The sequence below is a fragment of the Prenolepis imparis genome, unplaced genomic scaffold (assembly GCF_030444845.1).
Source record: "Prenolepis imparis isolate NDT839.2.m4 unplaced genomic scaffold, iyPreImpa1.0 SCAF_3, whole genome shotgun sequence".
NCBI lineage: Eukaryota > Metazoa > Arthropoda > Insecta > Hymenoptera > Formicidae > Prenolepis > Prenolepis imparis.
In genome coordinates this window covers 1,254,527-1,273,661 of record NW_028141161.1, presented here as the reverse complement: position 1 = coordinate 1,273,661, position 19,135 = coordinate 1,254,527, and the positions used below count along the sequence as shown (strand labels likewise).

General features: G+C 27.6%; 2 pseudogenes; one reads left to right on the top strand and one right to left on the bottom strand.

Annotated features, from left to right (window-relative positions):
• Window positions 1–2,211: 2,211 nt before the first annotated feature.
• On the bottom strand, window positions 2,212–4,319 carry LOC145933868 (uncharacterized; annotated as a pseudogene).
• Window positions 4,320–13,190: 8,871 nt separating this feature from the next.
• Window positions 13,191–16,836, top strand: LOC145933867 (uncharacterized; annotated as a pseudogene).
• Window positions 16,837–19,135: the final 2,299 nt, after the last annotated feature.

The following is a 19,135-nucleotide window of genomic DNA, read 5'->3' as shown; positions in this document are numbered from 1 at the left end:
CACAAAAACGAAATATAGTTGCCAACGAGACGACAGTCGAGCAACCATCGCCATCGTCCAAAGACGACAAGGACAAGCAGGAGGAGGAGGAGGAGGAGGAGGAGGAGGAGGAGGAAGAGGACGTCCTTCTTTCTTCTTCAACTGACGCAACCGTTGTCAAGCGAGACAGAAAAAGGACAAAAAAGAATGTCGTCGTTCAAACCAGGCGTTTCTCCACCCGCTTAAGAGACAAGAGAGATAAACGCAGCGATGTCATCACCATATCCTCGATCGACACCTTCAGCACCGCTGCCAAAAAGAGAAAGGCGTCAACCCTATCGATATCTTCCGGGAGCGCCATCACCAAGAAACCTAAGTCGAGCGCCGGTGGCAAACGATTGACCGTACGGTCAGTCGCCACGTTTAATGCAGACATGTAATGAAAATAGAAATTATTTACAAAAATAAAATAAAATTTATTTGCATACTAACCTTGTTTATAATTTAAATCCGAACTTGTATATGGGACTATATTTTCATTATCCTGCCATTCGGAATTCGCACTACTGCATTGTAGTGCGTTTGTAGTGCGTTGTGAATCTAAAACAAATGAAACATGTTATCATTAATATAATAGATTCTCGTAACGACATTAGAAATTATTTACAAAGATAAAATGGAAATTATATAGAATTTATTTGCATACTAACCTCGTTTATCATTTAAATCCGAACTTGTATATGGGACTTTATTCCCATTATCCTGCCATTCGGCATTCACACTACTGCACTGTAATGCGTTTGTAGTGCATTGTGAATCTAAATCAAGTAAAACATGTTATCATTAATATAATAGATGCTCGTAACAAAAATTAAAATTATTTGCAAAGAATGTGACTCTACAAATAGTAAAATATGTAAATATTATCAAATAATGTAAACACATTTATCTAAATATGCAATATTTGTGTAATTTGTGAGAAACAAAATCTTAAAAAATTGATTCCAATAACTTTAATTTAGCTTATTACTTAAATAAAATTTTATTTATTTGCATTATTCAGTATTAATATTATTTGTCATTCATCTTTTTAGCCATATTCGTTACATCGCATTATTCATTATTTTTACATTATTCTTTATTATTATTTTATATGCATTATTTTCTTGTTGCATTGTTATTATTAATTACAAGAAAAAGTTCGAAAATTAAAAAGTTAAAATTTTGATATTACGTTGAGGATATCTTAATATATAACAAAAAATATTTCTTACTGCTCGAATTCAGCGTAAGAAAAAGTAAAATCAATTAATTAGGCAATTTTCCGAAAAAGGGGAATAACAAATAAAGAATTCAAGTTTTATTTATAAAAAAAATTGGAGCAAAAATGTATTCGTCTATCTTAATTAATATTTTATTTACATTGAAATTTAATAATATAATAATAATAAACAAATATAAGTTTATATATGTAATAATATATGAATAAGTGTCATTCGAATATAATCTTGTTCTAGATAGACGAAACAATTTTTATTCTAATAAAAAATTATTTTATATTCAAAAATAAAACTTGACTCTTTATTTCTTATTTGGAAAATTGACCAACTGATCTGCTAATAATGCTTAATTTTATTTTTACCTTTATGTGCCTGAGTTTTTTTTCCACTATTGATGTTCGTTCGCTTGCATGGAGGATTTGGAAGAGATGAAGTTATTGCTTCGTCTGCTTCAGATTCTTCACTGTCGATGTTAAAGCTTGATTCACATGTTTTAGCAGCTCTGAATTTTCGCGATTTTTTTGAAAATTCTTCTTCATCGGAGCATGTATTTACATCTGATAACTGCTCGGCCAGCTTTAATTTTGTTCGTGCCACTGCATAGTCAGCTAAAAAATATATCGTAATAAGCATCACCATTTTCCGTAACAGTAAACAAAATAAAAATATATGAGCTACATATGGAAAATAAATCACAAAATAGTGAAAAATATTACTTACAACATGTTGCAAATATTTTTATAATAGGATGCTCCTCCCAAGTTGATTGAGGTTCTTCCATACATCTTACTGCTGTCGTATCTATTGTAAGTTATGTAACAATTAGGCCATTTCACTCTTTTTAAATCACTGGTCAACCAAGTCGTAGGTATTATTTGAAGTCCATTTTTAAATTCAACAACTAGAAATTTTTTGTTCTTGTCGGCCATTCTGTATAGAAATGGATAAGATTTTAATCGTTGGAATGTATCAGAGGAAAAACGGCAAATTTCTCATTTGTGTTTGGCAATTTAACATATTTTTTAACGATGTTTTGAAGTGGCCATGATTTCAAATCAGACAAGGAATAAACAGAATAAATATCAAGCAAGGAAGATGAACAGGGAACAGTAAACAGATCTTCCTTTTCCAAAAATTCATGTCCAATAATTACAGGAACATTCTGTTTTGCGCAATAAGCCACATTTTCTATACAGACAATCGCGCCACAACTTAAGCCACAATAATTATCAGCGAGTGTTCCAGCTTTAAATGTCATTCCGTTAAACTTGATAATTTTATATTGTGGATTGTAACAATTCGATATAAGCGGACCATCGTAATGTAACAACGATAAATTAGAACATTTTGGAACAGAATGTGACAAAGCAGTTGATGTATGTAAGTTATTTTTTTTTTCAATGCATCTCCGCACAACTTGTTGTAAAGGTTTTTCCGCTTTTCGTAGATATTTTTTAAGTATCTGCATATAGTTTTCAAATTTAAACGCACTGAAGTTATCAAGAGGTCCAAATCTTTTGACATCATCCACAAGATGAATTAGACTGTGAACATTATGTGATACGTTTTCAACTCCGTACAGTTTTATAAATGTTTTAATAAAGAAACAAATGAGATCTTGCGCATAGTTTAGGTGTTTATGTAAATTCTCTGAAGACAAGATCCTTATAATGACGTGTAATGTCATAAAATGTATATATACATTTTTATTTAATACAGATTTAAATGCCAATGGACCTGTATATAGTAATATTAGTCTGTATTCTGTAGCTTTCCATAATTTTAAACAATCCAATCTTCTTGGTTTTCTTGCAAATTCTATTGGTATTGATGGCTTTAAATGAGTAATTAAATGTGTAGAAATTTCATCCACAGCTCTGTATTGTAGTCGATATTGTACTCCTCCATGAAGCCATAAATTCAATAATTTGCGCATAATTCCCAAACATATTAAGTGCATATAGTCCAACGGAACATTTGTTATAGGTTTAAAATAAGGAATATTTAACAAACTGCACGTTGTATCTGGTTTGTGAAAATTATCGTCTATCTTTGGTATAAAATCATCATCCGATCTAAGTGGTGCGTCAATTTGTGGGAAACATTCTATTTTTTATATATTCTCCTTCCGTAGTACACTTCGTACAACTAGAATACCCAAAATGTCCTTTGACACATAAAACGAATGATTTAGCCGGTGTATCATAAATGAAAGCTGCAATCCGACATGCTATCTGTCGACCGTTAATGTTAATTCCACTTTCGCATATTTCCGTAGCCTCATTGACAAAATCTTTTAAGAAATCATTAGTGTCCTTCGGTTTTTCATAGCCATGATAAAGCCATCATAAAAACGTTACCATACGGAATAACTGATCCAAGTATAGGCCAAAACTGTTGTTGCGATGATTTTGTTAATGGCAATCCGTCAACGTTTACAGCTATTTTTAAGCAATCAATATTCTCTTTTACAGAATATAATATTTTTCTTATAGATTCCACTAAACCAAAATGATAATATGATCCTGGTACAACTGTACGGATGTCTTGTTGTCTTGGTGTTTTTAAAATCGTTCGTGCATCCACAGAGAGTGAGGAAAAATAAGAATGTTTTTTCAATGTTAATAGTAATGCTTTTAAAGCGGTATGTGTAATTTTATGCTCTACTGCCCAGACTGCAAGATCGTCTTCAAAATCGCTTTCATTTTCAAATGGCAGATCGCTTGATTCATCGCGAGAAATATTTAAAGATGATCGTTGTAAATCCGACTCTTGTTCCGATTGTCTATTCGCATTTTCATATTGTACAAATATGTTTGTATTTTCATGTTGTACAAAACCAACATTTTCACATTCCATATTATTGCCTGTATCTATACTTTTAGAATCAATTCTATCATTATTCACATCTGTTGTGAATTTACTATTATCACACGACAATGAAGTTCTATCAAACAAATTTTGAGAAATAATATTTGCTTCTCGTGCAACTAATTTTCTGAGATGTCGCTTTGATACATATAACATATCTTTTCTTTGACATTTTCGATTCATTTCCATTTGTGAAGTGTTATATCTGTACAATATGAAAAGATTAATGATTGTAGATAGTATTATAAAAATAGTATTATACTATGTATGTATTTGTAATATATATTATTTACAATTTACCAGTACAAATAGAAAGATGATTTCTTTAGAAAAAATAATTCATAAATATTAAATTTTTCTGTAAGATATGAAGAGACGGTAGTGTCTCGCACTAAGTAACGCGCAAGCAAAGCCACGCGCAAGAGCAGCGAGGCACGCCATCTATTTATAAATACGAAATTGGTCATTTTAATGTCCACCTCAAATATCTCTTTTTCTTAAGCCTTTTGCAAAATAATGTTCCATATAAAAATTGTAGGATTTCGAAGAGAAAAAAAGTTGGCACTGATAACTTTTTCTTAAAAAGCGATTTTCAAGATCATATGAAAGTCATTTGTTCTTTTAAATAAAACTGCCTTAATTTTTTTATATAAATTGTTTCCTCGCAATATTCACTATGAAAAATTATAAGAATAAGATAGCCATAAAGTGAATAGTTTACGAGATATTTTATACTTTAGTTTAACATAATTTTACATAAATAATACAAAATAATGAAAGGAATCAATCGCTATAAAAAAACAATTTTTTGTATAAAAAGTATGTAATTTCTAACTATAGCAGTTACATACCTTTTCTTACAAACTATGTATTTTCTTCACACCAATTAATTTTGCTCCTTTTTTATGCATAAAAGTTTTCAGGTAAGATTGACGAAAAATGAATATTTTATAAGATATTTCATATAGTTCTTGTGAAATTATATTAAACGAAAGCATAAAATATCTCTTAAACTATTCACTTTTTAGCCATCTTATCCTTATTATTTTTTATAGTGAATATTGCGAGATATCAATTTATATAAAAAATTAAGGTAGTTTCATTGAAAAGAACAAATGACTTTCAAATGATCTTGAAAATTACTTTTTAGGAAAAAGTAGCGCCAACTCCTTTCCTCCTTAAAATCTTACACCTTTTATACGAAACATTTTTTTTTGAAAGGCTTAGAAAAATAGATAATTTGGGGTGAAACATTAAAATGGCTGTATATATTTTGATATTTTATATATATTTTATTATGTATTATTTTATATATTTTTTATTTATATTTTATATATAATTTATTATGATATATTTAAATATGTATTTATATTATATGATACATATTTATATATTTATATACTTATATTTTGATTTTGATATATTTATATTTTGATATTTATAATTATAATTTGTTGTAAATTTTTGTTTCAGAGAATGTGTAGTTTTAAAATTGATATAATTTGACATCAAACATATAATATATCTCGTAAAATATTAATTTCTTAATACTTTTAATTTAACTTGAATGCCAAATAACGGAATAAATCAATTAGTAATAAATCAATTAGTGTAAAAAAATATAAGAGTTGGATAAGTTAATTTTTTTCTGAAATTAAACTCAATGGCTATAAAAATAACTAAATTTTGTGAAAAGTTATGTAAATAAATAAAAACTTAGTGAAAAGTTTAAGTTAATTTAAAAAACATTATTTTACACACACACACACAAAATAAAATTAATAATAAAAATATTTATAATTAACTTAACTTCGAGTGATTACAATTAAAAATATGAAATTAAAAATTTCATTTTTTACAAAATGAAGCTTATATATATATATATATATATGTATATATATGTATATGAAATATATGGAATATTGTTTAATTGTATAGGACATTATTCATAACATTATATATAACATTATATATAAATTTATAATATCAAAGATGATTAAATATTTCTTTTAACTAAATTAAAAGTTTTGCATAAACAAAAAAATAACTCATTTAAGCTTAAATTAACTTAAGATAAATTAATAAAATTCAAAGTTAAAAAAAGTTATATGTAATAAGCATTATTTAAATTATGATATTAGAATGTCATAACTTTTTAAAAATAAGCTCATTCTAAATAGCAAAACAATTATAATATAAATAAATAAAAAGGAAATTTTGTTTCTTAAGTTTATATAAAGAAACATAGAAGCATTGTTTTTTATATTGAAATATTTCGTTTTCTTTCACATAGGAACATTTTTAAGTTTGAAAAATTCAAAATTAATAAAGTTTAAGTGTATATGTTGAATAAAGCATACCTTGCGTAAATCTTCTCCAGCATAGAATGCTGAACACCGATAAATAGAAAACACAGCCAGCAGCTGATCAAAATAATAATACCAATGTGGAACTCAGTAGCTTTTTTAAACAAAAGTACCATAGAAATGCAGCTGAGGAATTTGATATTTGTAATTCTGAGAACTGAAAGCATGTTAATGTTATAAGTATAAACAAAGAAATATATCACTTCAGATTAAATTCAAAGTTAAAAAAGTTAAAGTGTATAGCCCCTTGCACAATGCCAGGCAATAGGAACAGGAAATAAAAAATATCCATGAATAAGAGCAAGGAATAGATATTATTCCCTGCTCTTATATTGATGGATATTTTTTATTTACTGTTCCTATTGCTTGTTACCTAGCATTGTGCAAGAGGCTTTTGTGTTGAATAAAGCATACCTGTTGCGTAAATCTTCTCCAGCTTAGAATGCTGAACAGCGATAGATAGAAAACACAGCCAGCAACTGATCAAAATAATAATACCAATGTGGAACTCAAAAGCTTTTTTTAACAAAAGCACCATAGAAATACAGCTGAGAAATTTGGTATTTGCAATTCTAAGAACTGAAAGGATGTTAATGTTATAAGACTGATGATTATATACAGATAATGTTACAAGACAGATAATTCTTTAATTTATTTCATATTAAAAAATAATATAGATATAAATTGTACAATTACGTACAAGTAAAAAATTCAATTTAAATCATTAAAACAAAAATAAAATTTTTATTCATCATGAAGTGCAGGCAACGACAATAGAAAAGAATTGTTTTATAATTTGTGAAACTATTCTGCTGACAATTTAGAAGTTACTCTATGTTGCGGAAACTGTATATTATTAAAATATATGTAGTTAAAACATTTTAATCATTATATCTTTACATCTTTTGGTATTGAATACCTATACGGCTTTGCAAGCACAAGGATAACCTTAAACTCTTGATCAAAATAAGTTTTACGAAAAGATATACAAAATATGTAAAAAATCATATAATTTATATATATAAAATTTGTTTCGCTAATTTTATTCAATATTTTACGAAATGTAAAAATAAAAAGAAAGAGGATTACCTTTGATATCACAGTCACGCTTCAATATCTCTTTTCGATGCCATTCAGGGCTACCGGAAAAAGATCGAAACAGGAATGACGTATGCAGATGCCAAAGTCGTAGTGATGCCAAAATGGATACGCTGGCAGCAGCAAATTATTTCACATAGAGTATAGCTCGGCGTTTAGCACCAATAGCATGGAGTGCTATTGGACAGTCGAGCTATACTCTATGTGAAATAATTTGTTGCTGCCAGTGTATCCATTCTAGCATCACTATGTCGTTGGTATACTTACCGTTTCTGTATCTTGCGAGTAAAATTGAGATTATACACGCGCGGGAGAAATGAGTACGTTGCACCATTTCAGAACTTTGAGTAAAACCTGAGATTTTACTCGCGCGGTAGGAAGTACGTATTGTTTCCGTACTTTGAGTCAAACCTGAGATTATACACGCACGAAAGAAAACAGAATCATACTATGAAAGATATTATAGCATTGATCTCAGTATTTTACGGATGATCACAGTACAATGAGTATAAAAATGGGATGATACGTATAATATCATGTGCTGTTAGGGAATATTTTTTATTTTCTGGTAAATTGTATTGAATTAAAAAGAATTTTGACAAATTAAATAAAATTTAAGTTAATTTAATAAAATATTTGTATTTTTGACAACATTCTAATAAATTTTTTAAATTTTTAACAAATTTAAGTAAATTAAACAAAATTCTATACAATTTTTTATTTTCAACTGTATTGTAATAAATATTGGACAATTACAATAAATAAAAGTTAATTAATCTAAATTCTATAAAAAATTTTGTAGTTTCTGGTAAATTGTTGTAAATTTTTAACAATTTTAACTAATTTAATAAAATTTATGTTAATTTTATTTAATATTTGCAAATTGACGCCGAAGAACAACGGAAAGCGCAGCAAGTAATTCGATCCGCCCGTGTACTTGACCCGCCCGTCCCTAACAGCATGATATATTGCAGCAACATTGAAGCAATATTGCATGGCAAGATTGCAATATTGCATGCAATATTGCTGCAATATTGCAACAATCTATCTATGTCCTACCCTACGCAATATTGTTGTAATGTTGTAGCAATGTTGTGGCAATATTGTTGCTCAATATTGCTGCAATGTTGTAATGTTGTGGCACTATATTAGGTTAATATTATATTATTTATATACTATTTATATTATATATATTAAAAGTCAGTTAATTTATTAAACTTTATAAATTTATTTATAACTTTTATTACAAATTCCATTACAATATTAATATATATTGTCACATGTAGTCATTACTTTAATCAATTTTACATCTATAACAAAAATATATAAGTAAATTGCTAAATATGAATTTATATAATTTTACTTAAAATAATTTTAATATATTAATAATGTTTTAAATATCATTGTTTTCATCAATTTCATTAGTTCTTTTATTTGCTCGACGAATATGTCTGACCTTGACTTGAGCCAACCATTGAGACGCAATTTTTTTTATTTCCATCTCGGTACAATTCGGGTATATACTGGATACTGTTCCTGAAAATATTTTTTACATATATATTAGTTGATAGATATTTCTAGAGAAATTAATGTGTAAAATTATCATTAATAATAATAGTAAATAATATATAGATTATTCTAACTTTTCAAAACTTTTGCTATTAAAAGAATTTTAAATTCTTTTTTGTCTCTTTTGCCATCCCAACTAAATTGCTCTGCAAAACAGTCGTCCAATAATTTTTTTAAGATGCCAGTGGTCACCACATTCACATCACTTCCACCGAATCTTTTAACATAAGTGATCTGTAAAATATTGTTATCAGAAGTAAAAATGATTATCCAAATATATATCATGCAAAGTATTTTTACTCAAAAGATTTACGAAAAAATGTAAATTCAAGATATTAAATCATGCAATATATATATATTAAAAAATTAACTATAATTAATTTTTTCTTTCCCTTTCTAAAAAAGGCATGTTATTGACATTGCGTTGTCGCTTTTCCGCGATGCTGATTGGCTGTCTCGAACGCGTTGTGCGTTATATTCATAGCACCAAGCAGCTGTCATCGCCATGTTAACAGTTTGACAGTTGTTCAAAAATAAAATTACAATTATTAAAAATTTAATTAACACAACTGTACAATAATTTAGTTATACAAACTACAGAAAAAATTTACTTTTGTATTCATGTGTCTCTATGCTAATATATGTGGAGTTCCAGATGAAGATTGTCGTTGGCTTTTGAAGCCACATAAATAAGTTGCTAATTCAGACAATTATTGAAATTAACATGTTATTTCTAATTCAGACAATTATCATTGAAATTAAAATATTATTTTTGTAATTTGAATTCAACAACATTGAATTTAATATTGTAAATTATAATAAAAAGCTATAAAATACAACTTACCATTTTTTCTAGGAATGCGCGGCTTTTCAACTTCTCTTTGATTTCATCTAATTGAACCATACTTTTTATTGGCAAGGAAATTTCATCCTCTAATTCATCTAAGTCTTCATTTGAAACTTTTCTCATTTGTCTTTGTGACTCTATCTGAGTTATTCTATTATCTAAAATCGTCAATTTTGTTAATATGGAGTTAAGTTTTCGCAGCACAGCTTCTTCAAAACCTATCAAATAAAAAAAGTTAAATAAATTTAAAAACTGATTAATAATTGAACAAATTTGTTTTATATTACCACAGGATACTTTCTCTTCTTGTTGGGGAATCTCAACGACATTTTTAGACTTATTATGAATAAGTACTTTTGAAGTTGAAGGTTGCTGAGGTGCAATTATTTCAATTGACGTAATTTTCGGCTTATTACTTCTCACAAGAGAATTGATTTGTGGTGGTTTTTTAATTATTTCTTCCTTTGGAAATTTATCTAAAATAAATTATTTGTAATCAATTATTAAAAATAAAACAATTATTTAAAAATATCATGTTAAAGTTAATTATATTGTAATCACAAATGCAACCTTGGAACATCGATTTTTTCTTATTTATTTTGAATTGTTCTGCGTTACTCTCATCATCATCACTACTGCTACTAAATAATTTTTTTTTTCTTTGTTGCCTCCTTTTTCGGGTAGCGGCCACATTTGTTAAATTTAAATCAGAATCTTCTAAATTCGATGTCTCCTCTGCTTGAGCAAGCTTATCTAATGCTCTTACATAATTATCTGTAAAAAAATCGTGTTTGCTGAGTATATACAATATACATATACAATATATAAATAATAATAAATAATAATAAATGTTACCATATTTTTGCATATAAAAATTACCTGAACTGCCAAAAATTTTGAGTATCGTCAACTTCGACCACTTATCACCTTCTCGAGGCATATTGCGTAATATTGCTTGAGTAACGTCTGTTTTTGACGTTAGATGACTTGGCCGCCAACAAGTAATCTTATTCTCATCAATTCAACAGGATGGTACAACTTGAAGACCATCTTCAAATTCAATGATTACATATTTTTTTTCACTGGAGCACATTACTGCTGCGTTTTATAAATGTAGCTAAAAATTCATTAAATTCACGCGTATTTGGCAAAAGTTTTGCATCAACTAATTGTGTCTGACTTTCTTGTTTACTTAGCAATCGAGATTGCTCACGGAGACATAAGACGTTCGAGCTCAGGCATGACATTAGCTGTAAATCGTACACGGCTCTGACGCGTATTGTCTCTTATGTAATATATAATTCGTTACGTTTGAAAAAAATAGTTTAATAGTAAATTTATTGTTATATACTCTTTTTTAATAAAAGTTGTAATCGCAATATGGATAAGTTTGTTCATCAGAGAGAAGATAATTTACCTATAATCCAAGGTATTTTATTATTAATCATTATCAAACATATCCCTTTTATAGCAAAATGTAGTGACTTTTTAGCATAATAACATTACGTTATATACGACATATACGTGGGCACGATGCTGAAATCATGTCGTATAATAATTAATTAAATTATTTATTTATTATAATTAAATATTTAATAATAAATATATTCTAATTATTAAAAAATTTATTTTAATTAAAATTAAAATATTTTATTTTTTTCTATTTTTTTATATATTATATGTAAATATTTTGTATAATTAATTAAACATTAATTATATTAATATATAATTACAATAACATATTATTAAATAATATTATAAATTTAATTATTTATATATAATATATAAATTAATAATTTAATTATAATTAAATACTTAATAATTATTAATAAATTAATGACAATCATATTTTTTAAAAATTTTATTTAAAAATTATATTTTGTTGCGAATCCTCAAAGATGTGCGTGGGTGTGCGAGTAAAATCATGTATGCGTGTGTATGAATGCAACCGTAATTAAAAGTTGTCATAAATTGCGGGTCGCGTATCGAGAGACAACAGAGCGATTCGCGTTACCGGGCTTGCGCGCGATTCGTAGCGCTGCGCGCAGGCGCCGGCGCGCCGCGTCCAGTTCCGCTCGAGCAAAGCGACGCGGTAATTCGAACTCTCACGCAGCGAGAGCAAATAAACAGGAGGATAAACGGATTTGTCCTCCGACTCTCAGAAGGCCCCTCGTCGTTTTGTTATGTCATCAAAATGACGAGATAACATACAGGAGCCTTCTAGAAGGTCGAAAGGAAAAAGCAGTTCGCCCGTATATTCAACTCACTCGCGTCGTGATAGTCGTTCGAACCAGAGACAATTCGCTCCGATTGCTTTATCGCTTCTTCTCGAATATTCCTGGTCGCTTGCGTTGCCGAAAGCGCGCAAATCGGACAGATCGCATCGACTCGCAGAACTTTGTATATTCTTGTAAATAGAGCGGTAGAAATACACTGACGATTTTCCAAACAGAACCATCGCCTCCACCTTTTTTCTTCTTGCACTCGCGCTCGCTCAATAACTCGCCCTCGCGCACTACATCTTGCACATATTTTTATATAAAAAACAAATCAATTTATTAAATTTATACTTGATTTTATATTATATATATACATTAATATTATTTAAATAATTTTATTTGAGAAACCACGTTTTGTTATCAGGGATAGCTAATATATAAAAGAATGATTTACATTCTCTCTATTTATAATTTTTAGAAAGACGTAAGAGAAAAGCTATTCATTTGTGTAGTCGTAGGCATCAAAGAAGAATCATTCAGGCAAAAACACAACATGAATACTATGAAAATAATTTTGGTCATATAATTCAAAATCAATTAAATATCAAAGTAGATACTAATAGCAATAATGCATGCGATACATTTGAAAGTATCAATAATGATTTCGATGAAATCAATAATGATTTCGATGAAATGTTTACTAAATCAGATACTTCTTGTGATTTTGAGCAATGCGATGAGGTATCAAACGAAATTCTGAATGATGAAAATTATGAATCCCCATCAAACTTTTCAGACAAATCTGATAATGAAGAGTTAATTGATGAAAATGACACTAATATTGATACATTGAAGGCGGACTTATCACAGTGGGCTTTAAAGTATGCGATTCATCATAACGCCATTAATGCACTCTTACCAATCATTTCTAAATATATACCAAACTGTTCATTACCACGAGATGCTAGGACCCTACTTCGCACACCTCGTGAAACTAACGTTGTTGATTTGGCTGGAGGACAATATGTACATTTTGGACTTATGCCAGCTCTTTATTCAATAATGCAGGAATTAAAAAATACTGGACAAAGTATAGATAACATAAATTTATCATTAAATATCGATGGCTTACCAATATCGAAATCATCAACCAACTCTTTTTGGCCTAATTTAATATCTGAAAATATTTTACGAACAATTAAAGTAATAGGGGTTTATTATGGCAAGAAAAAGCCGACAAGTGCTAATGACTACTTAAGAAAGTTTGTAAATGAATTAAAATCTCTAATTAATAATGGATTTATTTATGAAAATAGATTAATTGAGATAAAACTTTCCACAATCATTTGCGATACCCCGGCAAAATCATTTATTTTGAATATAAAAGACCATACAGGATTTTCAAGTTGTTCAAAATGTACGATAGTTGGTAAATCTGTAAATAGAACAACTTGTTTTCCATATGAAGACGTGCCAAGTAGGGCTCGAACGGATGAAGATTTTATTCGACAATCAGATGAAGACTATCATCGAGGCAGAACCATATTAACGGAAATACCAAACATCGGATTAATGACTAATGTAACATTAGATTACATGCACTTAGTCTGTTTAGGTGTTGTTAAAAAACTAATATTATTATGGATAAAAGGACCTTTGTCAGTAAGAATTAGTAACAATGACATAATAAAATGTTCAGGATATATGATTTCATTTCATGACATGATACCATCCGAGTTTTCAAGGAAGCCAAGAATGTTGACAGATATTAACAACTGGAAAGCAACAGAATTTCGGCAGTTTATATTATATACAGGACCAATTGTGTTGCAATCTATTTTGAAAAAACATATTGACGTACATTTTTTAAGTCTTCATATAGCTTTATCAATACTCGTGAGCCTATCTTTAGTTGAAGAAGAATGTAATATAAAATATGCTGAGGATTTATTAAAATATTTCGTAGAAAACTTCCAAATTCTTTATGGTGTGCAATTTATGTCACATAATATTCATAATTTGCTCCATTTATGTGATGAAGTCAGAAAATTTGGTTCCTTAGACAATTTTAGCGCATTTCCATTTGAAAATTTCATGATACAAATAAAAAAAATGTTGAGAAAATTTGAAAAACCACTAGAACAACTAACACGAAGATATGGTGAATAGAAAATAATATCGCCACAATCAACAAATTCTTCATTTTTGGATACATTATTATTACAAAAGAAGCATCATGACGGCCCATTACTATTAAATGCAAGCAAAATCGATCAATATAAAATTCTCAAAACAAATTCATTCAATTTAAATTGTAATGATAAACGAAATAATTGTTTTTTACTGAAAGATAATTCTGTTATTATCGCTTTAAATGTAGTACAATTAGAAAATAATGATATTTATATTATAGGACGTAAATGTAAGATATTGAATGAATTATATGATCAACCTTGTTCATCAAAACTTTTAGATATTTATATAATTCGTGATGTAATTCATTCGGCGTTATCTTGGTAGCCAGTATCTTCCATAAATAAAAAAATGTGGAGAATACAACTGGCAGAAATAGATTATGTAATTCCAATAAGACATGTGGCATATAATTTATAAAAAATAATATAATTAATATAATTAATAATTATATTAAAATTATTTTAATATAATTATTAATTAATAATAATTATTATTATATTAATTATTATTAATATAATTATTAAAATTTATTTATTATTAAAATATTATTGTAATTAAGTTATAACAATTATTATCACATATATAATAAAAATCATATAATAAATAAAAATTACATTCACTGTAACACTTCACATTATTATTTATAATAGACACAATTATTTTAGATTATTAACTTCTAATATTTTTATATAAAAATATTTTTTCACACTATAACTGCACAAATTTTTAATATTGATATTATATCTATACATACATATATATATATGTGTGTGTGTGTGTGTGTGTGTGTGTGTGTGTGTGTGTGTATATATATATATAATTTTTATATACATAATTATATTTAAAAGCGCATTAAATTTTTTTATAAATACAATTTTTTGTAAATAAAATTCTTTAAATTTGTTAGAGAATTTGAAAAAGAAGAAAATGATGAGGAGACTAACATGGAATTCCATAATTTAAGTGACTTATTAATCACGGATGAAATAAAAGATTTAGACGCAGAAGATTTCATTACTCTTCCGCCACACCATAGGTGTGTTAGTCACACGCTTAATCTTATTGCAGCCAAAGATTCTGAAAAAGCTTTGAATAATAATGCTTTATATAAAAAAAAAGTACAGGCTAACATTTGCAAAATTATTTAAATTATGGAATAAACAAAATCAGTCCACGCAAGTGGCAGATAAAATAAAAGAAATTTGTGGCGTTTATTTAAAAACCCCCGTTGTTACTAGGTAAAAACATATTTTATTACTATTTTTCATTTATCTATATTTATTTTAATTTAATATCTTAATATTTTTTTGAATATACATATATTATTCTCACACATACGCATTATGTATTATATAAAAACAAAACTTATTTATTTATTTGTTGTTATAATAGATGGAATTCAACTTTTGATTCCGCATATCAACTAGTCACTCTTTTGAAAGACAGCTCAGAGAAAATAAACCAATGTTTGGATTATTGTAACTTACAGAGATTGACAAATGACGAAATAAAATTTTTAGATGAGTATTGTCAAGTAAATTACATGCACATATATAATATAACAAAATTGAAACATATAAATTATATGTATAAACGATAAAAAAATGCATTTCTTCATATTTTCTTGGATTCTTAGGTAATGGAACCTTTGGCAAAGGCATTGGACATCTTACAAAGCGAAGTGGGGATGTGTATGGGATATTTGTTACCTGTTTTGAACAGCTTGCAAGAAAAACTAGAAAGTATTAGTATTACAAATAAGTTTACGGATTGCCAGCCATTAGTTACAGCCATTCAGGAAGGTTTAAATCAAAGGTAAATCAAATTTGTTAATCAATTTATAAATTAAAGACTAAAAAAATACATACAGTATTTACAATTTACATTGTATAAAAAACAATATAAAAATTTTAGTATCTATATGTTATTTTAAATTTTAGATTTTGTACAACATTCGAAAAGAAGGAATTAATAATCGCAAGTTGTCTACATCCTAAATTTAAAACAAACTGGTTAGTGTTATTTTTCATTCTCCACAAAGTGGAGAAAAAAAAATAGCTGAAAGCTATTTAGAAGATTTGTTAGGCATTCGCTCAAGTGAAAATTCTCCAAATTTAAATAATGACGATTACGACGATTTTTTTATTTTTTATCGGCATTCAACAACTCCGGAGTCAGAAGAAGAACTGCAACGATTTTTAAAATCAAAAAGATCTGATGTTAAATTATTACAAGATTTTCCGACATTAAAAAAGTTATTTATTAAGTTTAATACGGCTTTACCAAGCAGTGTATCAGTTGAAAGATTATTTCGTATCGGTAATTCTGTATTGTCACCGTTTAGAGGTCGCCTAAATGATGATCTAATGGAATATCAACTTTTATTAAAGGTTAATAAAAAATATCGATAAAATTAACATAATTTTGTGAGTTAGATAATCCTATATCTTAATCCAAACAATTCTATAATCAAAATAATCCTTGTAGTTGCATTTTAAGAACAAATTTATTTTTTATTTAGTCTTATCTCGATTTAGCATTAAAAGTAACGGAGAGGAACGAATCGTTACTTTTTAAATAACGGTAACGGTAACTAGTTACTTTTTTTATTCGGTAACGAGTAACGGTAACTAGTTATTTTTAAAAAGTAACTTTCCTATCCTTGGTTTTTAATAATTTTTTTAATGGTAAAGATATTTTAGTGATTAAGCTATTTTTAGTGATTAGGATATTTTAGTGATTAAACTATTTTAGTGATTAAGATATTTTTAAAACATGCCTTGAAATGTGTACAAATTGTACTTTTTATAACGGAAGTTCAATTAATTATGTCGACAATAATAATTTATTCGTTTTATGAAGGTTCACAATTAAACTTACAACGTTGTTTTTCAAACTATTCTTCCGTGTTCAAAACTTATTCAAAATTTAGAAAACATTTAGCTAAATGTAAGTTAAATATTGAAAAAGTCAATGCTATAGATAATTCAAATAATTCGACAGAGATTCTTCCTAATAATTATATTTATAACATTGATAAAGATTTAAATACCAATAATAATATTGAGTCGAATATATAAACACTAATAAGGATTTTAATATAAATTATTGTGCAGATCATATAAATCTTTCTGATACTTCTGAAGATGAATTTAATAATAGTTTGTTGATTTTTATACAAAATTCATATTCTTTTAGGATACCTGATTCAACAATTGATAAAATATTGCAATGTATATCAGTATATCTCAACTTGTCAATCCTGTATTTTAAAAATTTGGATAATGTAGATGAGTCGAACGTTATTTGTTGGCACACAAACTATCAACATTTTTTAATTCTCACAATTAAGAATTTAAAACGGTTCCTTCAACTTGTACGTTCACTTATGTACCAATTATTGAAACATTAAAATTTTTATTTTAAAACAATTCTTTTGAAAAAATGTTTAACTTTAAAATTTATTAAACTGAGACATTTATATATTTCAGTGCAATAAATTCTAGATAATATGTATGATAAATTGTAATAAAATTAGATCATCAGAAGATTCATCAAAAAAAGATAATTTTATATACATTAAATTTTGGGAACAATTTTATGTCGTTTATTATTTTTCTTTCCTCTTTTTAAACACGTTACTTTTATAACTTAAATCTGTTCTCTGTCTGTAAAGTTTATAAACACCACATAATTTGCTATAAATATGATTGTGTATAAAACGATTTCTTAAAAAAAATGTTTTAATATTCAGTTAAAACATGTAATCACACATATTTAAATATTAATTTCCACTTTGACGAGAACAGAAATATTAAAACCAGATGCATGAAAATAAAAATGAAACCAACGTTCTTTTATAAAAGCCTTGAACAGCAAAGCATCAATTTAACAGTTTGATCGCCTTATATACTCTCTTCACCTGTTTTCTTACTACGGAAAGACTATTCGCCGCGGAGCCATCTCGCGGTAATAGCAGTACTAACTGTGCCAGTGTAAAGCACTCGCGAGAAACTCATTCTAAATACTTGACAAATAATTGCCGTGGGTTCAGACAGATTTACTTAAATAGTAAGCTTTTTCAACAATTTTTAAGAAAGACAATCTAAAATATTAAACATAAATTAAAATACAAAATAAATCTAATATTAAATTTTTAAACAAAATATTGAAGATTAACTTTAAAAAGGATTGATTAAATATTGAATTGGAAATAATTATTTATAACTCTAAACGAACTTATTAAAGTTATAAATTTTTCTAATAAAAATAAATAAAAAAAACAAACTTAGAAGATTCAATAAATTCATTACACATTTAATTCCAAAATAGTTGGATGCTCTGCTCTAATGTATTTTACAAAGACACAAGACATTTTTAATATGCTTCAAATATTAAAATCATTAAGTCTATATTAAAAGTATACAAAAATAATATAAAAATTGTAGGATGTCGGGAAAGAGATATAAAATAAGGTAATTCTTAATACGTTGAAAACGGTGTTTATTACGCGAATTCGGTACGAAGAGAGAGAGACTCTCGACCGGGCGGTCGTCTTATATACAGTCGTCAAAAATAACCGATATTTCGAATCACGCCAATCACGCGAGGGCACGAATTCGACAATCTCTGAGACGACGAACGGATAAACATGTACGGAGGACATACGATACAAAAGAATATAAATACGGAGACAATGCCTTACACTAA